This window comes from Ascaphus truei, chromosome 20 (genome assembly GCF_040206685.1).
Source record: "Ascaphus truei isolate aAscTru1 chromosome 20, aAscTru1.hap1, whole genome shotgun sequence".
NCBI lineage: Eukaryota > Metazoa > Chordata > Amphibia > Anura > Ascaphidae > Ascaphus > Ascaphus truei.
The window spans coordinates 32,417,365-32,428,247 of record NC_134502.1 but is presented as its reverse complement, the minus strand read 5'-3'; the positions used below and the strand labels follow the sequence as shown (position 1 = coordinate 32,428,247).

General features: G+C 49.2%; 1 long non-coding RNA gene across 1 annotated transcript; it reads left to right on the top strand.

The window, feature by feature from the left end:
* Nucleotides 1-2,099: 2,099 nt before the first annotated feature.
* On the top strand, nucleotides 2,100-4,800 carry LOC142471428 (uncharacterized). The gene is made up of 2 exons (XR_012789432.1): nucleotides 2,100-3,402; nucleotides 4,263-4,800. It is a non-coding gene; the product is annotated as an uncharacterized LOC142471428 (long non-coding RNA).
* Nucleotides 4,801-10,883: the final 6,083 nt, after the last annotated feature.

Sequence of the window (10,883 nt, the reverse complement as noted above, 5' to 3'; positions counted from 1 at the left end):
ATTACTGCAAAAATCTCCTTTATAACTGTGATTTATACTTTTACTCTCTGTATTTAGAAGTAGCCGATACTCCCTCCCCACGTATTAGATAACCCCCTTTCATTGTCCATATTAGACACTATGGGGGCTGTGCACAAAGCAGTGATACAGTATGTGTTTTTAAGTGAGATAAATGCCGTTATGGCACAATTTATGGCGCAATTTTTTTATCAATGACTGTGTTTGGTGATAAAAAGCCTTATAAGCGTGATACTGCAGTGTTATCACTGCTTTGTGAATCGCGCTGCACGCAATTTTGCACCATAAGGCATTTATCTCACTTAAAAACCCCTTACAGTATCACTGCTTTGTGCATAGACCCCCCTGTGTGATGGGGACGATGCACCCAATAGGTTGACCATTGACTGGCATAGTGTTAATGATGCCCATATTATATGGGCATGATGTACCCACTGTGCCATTCAATTGTTTTATTGGCAGTTGTTATGCATTTAGTTAGCCATGTGATGTGTTTTATTTTGCAATGTAAGGTGTTTTATTTTGGCCTGTTTTTTAATTCCTTCACAATTTCTTGCTATAGTGGTAAATAAATCATGCTCGTATTTATATGAGCATGATGTACCCACTGTACCAATGAATGGGTGAAGGGTAGTTGCCTGGGGAGGGTGGTTAGGCCTCGTGGGTGGGTAGTGGCAGATGGTAGGCTAACGCCTTAATTACTACCGTGGTTACTAACCGCTAAGGTGATTAAGGGGTTAGGGGACATTAGATTGTCTTTTTTTTATGCACTGTGTTGTTTGTGGCAACGGAGGACATGGACGCATAATGATGAGGATGACTTTCATCGTGGCAGCCTGGCAGGGGTGAGTGCAAGATTTCTTTACTTTATTTCTGCTGCTTATCACTGCTTAGTGCATAGTCCCCTATATATAGGAAATATTACATTCCTCTTTAATTCCCTTATTGCAAATTCACTTTTTAACCTCACTTTTCTCTCCCTCGCCCTTTTCCCTATGAGAAATCTCCTTACATTCCCTAATATAAATCCTTTTACTCTCCCTATCAGTAATGGCCATTGTTTTACCTATTTAAATAATCCCCCGTACTATCCCCCTGATAGAAATCCTTTAACTCTCCCCCTATTAGAAATCTCACGTATTTTCCCCAATCATAACCCCCCTTATTCCCTCTATTAATCATCCCACTTATTCTACCCTATGAGAAATCCTCTTTAGTCTCCCACTACGTTATATCCCCTTTATACGTCCCATATTAGAATCCCCCTTACTCTCCCTATTAGAATCCCCTTACTCCCCTATTAGAATCCCCCTTACTCCCCTATTAGAATCCCCCTTTCTCCCCCTATTAGAATCCCCCTTACTCCCCATATTAGAATCTCCCTTACTCCCCTATTAGAATCCCCCTTACTCCCCCTATTAGAATCCCCCTTCCTCCCCCTATTAGAATCCCCCTTACTCCCCATATTAGAATCTCCCTTACTCCCCCTATTAGAATCTCCCTTACTCCCCTATTAGAATCCCCTTACTCCCCCTATTAGAATCCCCCTTCCTCCCCCTATTAGAATCCCCCTTACTCCCCATATTAGAATCCCCTTACTCCCCATATTAGAATCCCCCTTACTCCCCTATTAGAATCCCCCTTACTCCCCCTTTTAGAACCCCCCTTACTCTCCCTATTAGAATCCCCCTCACTCTCCTATTAGATATCCCCCTTACTCCCCCTATTAGAATCCCCCTTACTCCCCCTATTAGAATCCCCCTTACTCCCCCTATTAGAATCCCCCTTACTCTCCCTATTAGAATCCCCTTACTCCTCCTATTAGAATCCCCATTACTCTCCCTATTAGAATCCCCCTTACTCTCCCTATTAGAATCCCCTTACTCCCCCTATTAGAATCCCCCTTACTCTCCCTATTAGAATCCCCTTACTCCCCTATTAGAATCCCCCTTACTCCCCTATTAGTATCCCCCTTTCTCCCCCTATTAGAATCCCCCTTACTCCCCCTATTAGAAATCCCCTTTGCTTTCCCATTATCCCCTAAATCCCAAACCTCACTATATCACCCCCCAGTTGGTCCGAGTTTCTGGCCCAGATATGGGGGGCAGATATCTCAATTATTGATATCCGATGCCCCATACCAGGGCCTGAAAGTCGGGAAGAAGGGGGTCCCTGAGTCAGAAATCAAAGCAGTCTAAGAATTGCCCCACAACTCCGTTCTGCCCCCACTGCTGCCTTCTTACCCCATTTAGGTCTGTTCCCTAATGTGAAGTGTTACCTGTAACCCCATAAAGAGCCCCCTCGTTCTAATATCCCACAATTAGGATTAATCTGAGAAGCAACATAGGTAAATTATATGGTCAGGTCAGTGACGTGTTTAATGGGTTAAAGGGTCAGTCCCACCTAGGAGCAAAGTGACCTAATGACAGGGACGTGTTTAATGGGTTAAAGGGTCAGTCCCACCTAGGAGCAAAGTGACCTAATGACAGGGACGTGTTTAATGGGTTAAAGGGTCAGTCCCACGAAGGGGCAAAGTGACCTAATGACAGGGATTAATGGGTTAAAGGGTCAGTCCCACGTCGGGGCAAAGTAACCTAATGACAGGGATGGGTTTAATGGGTTAAAGGGTCAGTCCCACGTAGGAGCAAATTGACCTAATGACAGGGACGTGTTTAATGGTTTAGAGGGTCAGTCCAACTTACGGCCAAAGTGACCTAATGACAGGGATGGTTTAATGGGTTAGAGGGTCAGCCCAATTTAGGGGCAAAGTTACCTAATGACAGGGACGTGTTTAATTGGTTAGAGGGTCAGTTCCACTTAGGTACAAAGTGACCTAATGACAGGGACATGTTTAATGGGTTAAATTTCAGTCCCACGTAGTGGCAAAGTGACCTAATGACAGGGATTAATGGGTTAAAGGATCAATCCCATTTGGGGCAAAGTGACCTAATGACAGGGACATGTTTAATGGCTTAAAGGGTCAGTCCCACGTAGGGGCAAAGTGACCTAATGACAGGGACGTGTTTAATGGGTTAGAGGGTCAGTCCCACGTAGGGGCAAAGTGACCTAATGACAGGGACGTGTTTAATGGGTTAAAGGGTCAGTCCCACTTAGGTACAAAGTGACCTAATGATAGGGACGTGTTTAATGGGTTAAAGGGTCAGCCCCACAAAGGGCCAAAGTGACAGAATGACAGGGACGTGTTTAATTGGTTGAGGGGTTATGAGTAGTTATATATGAGATGGATACATTGTAACTGATCTTCCTGATACAGGTGGAAGGGAACCAGGGGAAGGGGAATGATACGGCTCTGAATGCGATCCAGCTGTACTGTGTTAACAACAAAAACAATTGGGAAAAAACAATCCAGTCTACTGAAGGAAGGTGAGCCTCACATAACATTATCTACAGTTTTCCAAACCTCACAGTTCTCTTCATCACACGTGCCGAGCTTTCCAAACCTCACAGGTGTCTTCTTCACATGTACAGAGCTTTCCAAACCTCACAGGTCTCTTCTTCACATGTACAGAGCTTTCCAAACCTCACAGGTCTCTTCTTCACATGTGCAGAGCTTTCCTAACCTCCCAGGTCTCTTCTTCACATGTACAGAGCTTGTCAAACCTCACAGGTCTCTTCTTCACATGTGCAGAGTTTGCCAAGCATATATTATGATGACAGGATTTTTTGGTGTATAAAGAGGGGTGTATAAGGGAGTTCCGAGGGCAGCAACATGTTGAGGTATATAGGGAGGGAAATTAAGGCAGCTGGAAGGATAGCAAGGTATTCGAATATATAGAGAGGGGTATCACCAGGAGATTAAGGGGGGGGGGGGGGGAATACCACTTTATAGATTAAAAATCCCCTTTACTCTCACCCAATTAGAGATACCCTTTGCTCTCACCCTGTTAGAGATCCCCTTTAATCTCACCCTATAAGAGATCCCCTTTACTCTCACTCTATTAGAGATCCCCTTTGCTCTCACCCTATTAGAGATCCCCTTTACTCTCACCCTATTAGAGATCCCCTTTACTCTCACCCTATTAGAGATCCCCTTTACTCTCACCCTATTAGAGATGCCCTTTACTCCCCTGAAGGACGTAGGACAGGAGTAATAACACTATATATATAATTGGTCAGATCTCCCCTAAAATCCTGTGCCCGTCCTACAGGTCAGGTCTCCTCTGCAAAAGCACCTAGGAAGTTTCCTCTTCACCACTAACCACATCCTCCTTCTTCTCTCTCAGGTGGGGCTCATGGACCACCCCTGTGCGGTGTCCCAACGGCAACCTCATCGCTTTCAACTTGAGAGTAGAGCCACCTCAGGGGGACGGTGACGACACCGCCGCCAACAACATCATATTTAAGTGCTCAGACGAAACGTTCCTTGAGGGATCTGGACTCTCGTGGGGGACATACGGAGGCTGGAGCGAGTCCTGCGAAATAGGGATCTGTGGCATCCAGACCAGGGTGGAGTCAAACCAAGGAGACGGAGATGACACGGCCCTCAATGATGTCAAGTTCACCTGCTGTAGCACCTGAGTCTTCTCCCTTCTCAACTTCCCCATGAAGGGTCTCCAGTTGGTCGACATTAAATCGGGAAGGTCTTTGGGGGGGTGGGGCGAAGGGTTAAACCAGCGACGTCTCTAAATATATCTGGTGGAGATAGTTGGAGATGCAGATCTTTTAGGGCCCAAATTAGTTGGACGTTCGTACTTGGTTAATTTGAAATTGTGAAATAAAATTGATATTTAATGTAAAATAAAATGAAAGTAGTCATTGTGACTATTTGGATCCATTTAACTCATATTTGCTCCATACACTACCGACACACTTTATTGAAGTGTGGTCGGTACCGCAAGCCGGGAAATCTCCCGGCTTGCTAGTGGCCGCCCCTCGGCGTGCCGCGCGTCATAAACGCGCGGTCACGCGTCATCGGGAGCATGCGCCCCCCTGCACGCGTGTCCAGGGGCTCCCCGAGGGAGCCCTGGTGTCCCGCGATCGCGGGACAGCGGCAGGGGGTTCCGGGGGACCCGGCGGACCCGGCAGCGGTAGGGAGAGCGTCCCGATCGGAGGGCGCTCTTCCGCTGCTTCGGCGTGCGCCCGTCACACTCGGGCGCGCGCCAGGCTACTGCTGCGGCACAGAACGGGCAAATGCTCGAATAAACTGTGCCGCAGCAGTATAACCTCTCCCCATTGCTCCTCCTATTACCCCATATAACTGCTCCCTATAACTCCTCCTATTACCCCATATACCCGCTCCCTATAACTCCTCCTATTACCCCATATAACCTCTCCCTATATCTCCTCCTATTACTCCATATAACCGCTCCCTATATCTCCTCCTATTAACCATATAACCGCTCCCTATAACTACTTCTTATGTTCCATATTACTGCTTCTTAAACTCCTCCTATTACCCCATATTACCGCTTCCAATATCTACTCCTATTTCCACATATAACTACTCCCTATAACTCCTCCTATTGCTCCATATAAATGCTCCCAATATCTCCTCCTATTAGCCCATATAACCGTTCCCTATAACTCCTCCTATTTCCCAATATAACCCCTCCCTATAACTCCTCCTATTACCCCATATAACTGCTCCATATAATGTAACTTCTACTGCTTCATTTAACAACTCCCTATAAATTCTCCTATTACTCTATATAACCACATATGCAAGAAAGTCATCTCCACCTCTGTTACCCCGTAGACCAGCTAGCAGCATGTTGCAGTATTCGGGATATAATCAGCGCGTGAGTAAGAATTTGATGGATTGTCCCATCAGGACGGAACGTATATTAGCAATATCGCAGAGGGGTAAATAACATGATCTGAAGGGGTGCTGAATATGCGGGGGAATGAAAGGGGAGGGGCACGTATGACACGTAGGCCTCTAGCTTGGGGTATCGGGGTCATTGTGGAGTCATCTGTTCCATGCGAGGAATCCGGTGTCGGTGTAGAGTAAGACGGAGGGGAGATGATGAGGTCCGTTTTTAACATGATAAGCTTAAGATAGCGATTAGACACCCACACGGAGATAACAGAGAGACAGATAGGGATATGAGACAGCAGAGAAGGGAGCGGTCAGCAGAGGAGAGGGAGATGTGGGTGTCCTCTGCATAGAGGTGTAGGAAAACCCAATGACTGTGTTAGTTTGCCAAGGAAAGAGGTGTAAGTGGAGAAGAGTAGAGGTCCTGGGGCAAAGCCCTGGGGTACACCGTCTGTGGGTAGGAGTGAGGAGGAGGGGGTGCCAGCACCGGGAAACACCGAACGTGCGGTGAGATAGGGGAAGATATAAACCAGGAGAGGGCAGACTCATGGAGGTCAATAAAATGGAGAGTGTGCAGAAGTGGGGTCGGGGGGGGAGGGTCAAAAGTATACGAACTGTCCTTGTGTCAAGGGGAGGTCCGGAGTCCAGTTGCTGGAATGGGTAGCAGGCAGGCAGTGGGAGTCAGTGGACAGGCAGAGAGGTCAGAGGTGGACAGGTAGTGGTGGTGGTCATTGGACCGGCAGAGGTCAGAGGAGGGCAGCAGGCAGGGATTGGTGGTCAGTGCACAGGCAGTGGTCAGAGGAAGGCAGCAGGCACGGAGCAGTGGTCAGTGGACAGGCGTGGTCAGTGGACAGGCAGAGAGGTCAGAGGTGGGAAGTCGGCAGGTATCAGTCGTCGGTGGACTGGCCGAGGTCAGTGGACAGGTAGAAGGTCAGAGGTGGGCAGCATTGGTCAGGTAGTGTAGAAGGGTCAGAATAGGGTCTGGTACACAGCAGCAGCAAATGGCAACAATGAGGCAGCGCGCCTGTAACTGGGGAGGAGCCCAATAACCGCGCAGGGAGGAACAGGAAGAGGAGGCGGATAAAGGGCTGGATGGGGTGAGGGGTGGGCACTCAACAGCACTCCCAGTGGCAGACCGTGGGAACTGCAGGCTGGGAGCGAGAGAGACCACAGGTCAAACCCCATCCTGGACATTCCTAACACCTTGTGATTTGGCCTTGAGTCTGTATATGTGTGTGTGTGTGTGTGTGTATATGAGTGTATATCTGTGTGTGTGTGTGTGTATGTGTGTGTATGTATGTATGTATGTATGTGTTTATGTATGTGTGTGTGTGTATGTATGTATGTATGTGTGTGTGTATGTATGTATGTATGTGTGTGTGTGTGTGTGTGTACGTGCGTGTGTATGTTTGTATGTGTGTGTGTGTGTATGTATGTGTGTGTATGTCTGTGTATGTGTGTGTATGTATGTATATATGTGTGTGTATGTATGTATGTGTGTGTATGTATGTATATATGTGTGTATGTATGTATGTATGTGTGTGTGTATGTGTGTGTGTATGTATGTATATATGTGTGTATGTATGTATGTATGTGTGTGTGTATGTGTGTGTGTATGTATGTATATATGTGTGTATGTATGTATGTATGTGTGTGTGTATGTGTGTGTGTATGTATGTATATGTATATATATGTGTGTGTGTGTGTGTGTATGTATTGTGATGCCATCGCTGCCCTCTAAGGGCTAGAATGGGGCAGTTGTGGGACTTTACAGCTCTCAGAGAGTTAATCAATCTGGAAAGGTGTGTTCAGCTGTGAGTTAATGAGCTAATTAGCCTGTATAGTCAGGAAGTGATACAGAGATCCCCCCCCCCCCATGCAGCCAGACACACACTGTTGAGAGTTAGGCCTCGGGCATGGTTTGCGCTTATGCGCTGACCCGTGCTGAGTCGCGCTGCTGCTCGGCACTGAGCCCCTGCAGCCGCAATGAGAGCGGCTTTAGCAGGGGCTCGCGCACGCTTCCGCATGCGTGCGCAAGCGTAAGTCTTAGCAACATTTTAAATTCAAGCGCTCAAGGGAGCGCAGGGCCGGTCACGTCAGCGGTTCACCCAATGAGGGCGAACCAGCTCTGTGATGTCACAGCCCCCCCCCCCCCGGACGCAGCCTTAGAAGGACCTCTGATGGGAAATGCCACAATAAACCGTCTCCCCGTGCAATGACCAAGTCCAACCCTTGGCGTCAGGAGATCTCCACTTCACCCCTCTATCCCTTAACCCCATGATGCCCGAGTACCAGCCCCGCATGAGATTACAGGAGATACCGTGTATGTAAGTGTCACGGTAGACCAGTTATTGCCACATTTATACCTGGATCCTTTGATTAAAACAAAAAACGTGAAATCAAATACATTGTAATTTATTCACCTAAAGAACACACACACAGCGTAATTACAGAATAACACGAATAAACAGTTACTGGGATGAGGTAAAACGAAATAAACTGTCCACGGAACGAAATGCTCAGAAATCAAGTCTCTAGGCACCCATCACCAGACGTGGAGTTGATGCACTAAAAGAGCCGGGTGATAGTCCTTGCCTATGAGGCGCTAGCGGCAACCCCTGTTTCCCCCGCCAAAATTAAACTTTTCGGTCCCCCAATGCAGGATTAGTTAGCAAATCCTTAGTCCTTACGAATGCTGGAAGCTGGATCCAGATCTTGGTTACGGTGTGAAAGTCTTCGTACGGCACGCTGTATCTGCTTACAAGATGGGACTTCTTTACAAGGTGGAATTCAGGTGGTGTACACGAGAAGAAGACTAACCCAGTAAGGAGTACTCGGCTAACCGTCTGGTCAAACAAAGTAAAAATCTGTAAGGGGAACCTGTATCAGGTATACATTAATGTGTGTTAACCAGGTGGGATGTGGTAAAGCACACGGTGGTGTGTTAACCGGCTTCAATAGGGGATCTATAGGTGAGGTGTCAGAACAGTCAGCTGTAAGGGACAGTTAGGTGGGACTTCCAGTTGTGCGTGTACAGGACCAGAATATGATGTGGTGTTTCTTGGTCACTGAAGCCACTGTACCATGCTGGCTGAGCGCAGCTATCCCGAATGTGACTGGCTGGTGCAGGGGGTCGGTGGTCAGTGTGAGAGGTGACCTATAATAACACAGGCACCGTGTGCTGCTCCCGATCCGGTGCCCTACAGTAACCTGGTCTTGTGTACTCCATGAGGTATAGAAGTTCTTATCTAAGAATATTAATACCACTCTGCTCGATTTGGGTTACTCACCTGAAACAGGGGTCCACAGAATGAGACCGCGTTATAACCGGGATCGCGTTATAAAATGTTGCCACGCGAGGACTTACCGGCATCTACCTCTCTCTCCTCTCTGCAGCTGTCGGCGCTCTCGTCTCTGCTTCATATGGCTGTGTCCACGTGCCGCACTTACGTAGACTTTCGAGCGCAGAGGAGGTTTTTTTTTTTTTTTAACATACAATTCAATGCTTTATTGCTAACGGACACATACACCCATGTGGGAATTGAACATTAACACATTTTATATAATACTAGCTGAGAGACCCGGCGTTGCCCGGGATGTAATTTTGGGGGGGGCGTACGACAGGGTTAGGCTTCCCCCCCCTTGACAGCTAGGTGGGTGACTGAGTTGACTGAGTGTGTGGGTGACTGTGTGGGTGGGTGACACTTGACTGAGTGGGTGGGTGGGTTGGTGACTGAGTGGGTGACTTTGGGTCGGTGACTGGGTGGGTGACTTTGGGTCGGTTTGACTTTGGGTCGGTGGGTGGGTGACTTTCGGTCGGTGGGTGGGTGACTTTGGGTCAGTGGGTGGGTGACTTTGGGTCGGTGGGTGTGTGACTTTGGGTCGGTGGGTGGGTGACTTTGGGTCGGTGGGTGGGTGACTTTGGGTCGGTGGGTGGGTGGGTGACTTTGGGTTGGTGGGTGGGTGACTTTGGGTCGGTGGGTGGGTGACTTTGGGTCGGTGGGTGACTTTGGGTCGGTGGTTGGGTGGGTGAGTTGGGTCGGTGGGTGGGTGAGTTGGGTCTGGGGGTGGATGACTTTGGGTCAGTGGGTGGGTGACTTTGGGTCGGTGGGTGGGTGACTTTGGGTCGGTGGGTGGGTGACTTTGGGTCGGTGGGTGGGTGACTTTGGGTCGGTGAGTGGGTGACTTTGGGTCGGTGAGTGGGTGACTCTGGGTTGGTGGGTGGGTGTGTGACTTTGGGTTGGTGGGTGACTTTGGGTGGGTGGGTGACTTTGGGTCAGTGGGTGGGTCGGTGACTGGGTGACTTTTTCAGGGTCGGTGACTGGGTGGGTCAGTGACTGGGGTCGGTGACTGGGTGGGTCAGTGAGTGGGTAGGTGGGGTCGGTGAGTGGGTGGGGTCGGTGAGTGGGTGGGTGGGGTCAGTGACTGGGTGGGTGGTTTTGGGTGAGACTGGGTGGGTGAGTGTGAGACTGAATGGGTGGGTGAGTGTGAGACTGAATGGGTGGGTGAGTGTGAGACTGAATGGGTGGGTGAGTGTGAGACTGAATGGGTGGGTGAGTGTGAGACTGAATGGGTGGGTGAGTGGGAGACTGAATGGGTGGGTGAGTGGGAGACTGAATGGGTGGATGAGTGGGAAACTGAATGGGTGGATGAGTGGGAAACTGAATGGGTGGATGAGTGGGAAACTGAATGGGTGGGTGAGTGGGAGACTGAGTGGGAGACTGAGTGGGAGACTGAGTGGGAGACTGAGTGGGAGACTGAGTGGGAGAGTGGGTGGGAGAGTGGGTGGGAGAGTGGGTGGGAGAGTGGGTGGGAGACTGACTGGGTGGGAGACTGACTGGGTGGGAGACTGACTGGGTGGGAGACTGACTGGGTGGGAGACTGACTGGGTGGGTGAGTGGGAGACTGACTGGGTGGGTGAGTGGGAGACTGACTGGGTGGGTGAGTGGGAGACTGACTGGGTGGGTGAGTGGGTGACTGACTGGGTGGGTGAGTGGGTGACTGACTGGGTGGGTGAGTGGGTGACTGACTGGGTGGGTGAGTGGGTGACTGACTGGGTGGGTGAGTGGGTGACTGACTGGGTGGGTGA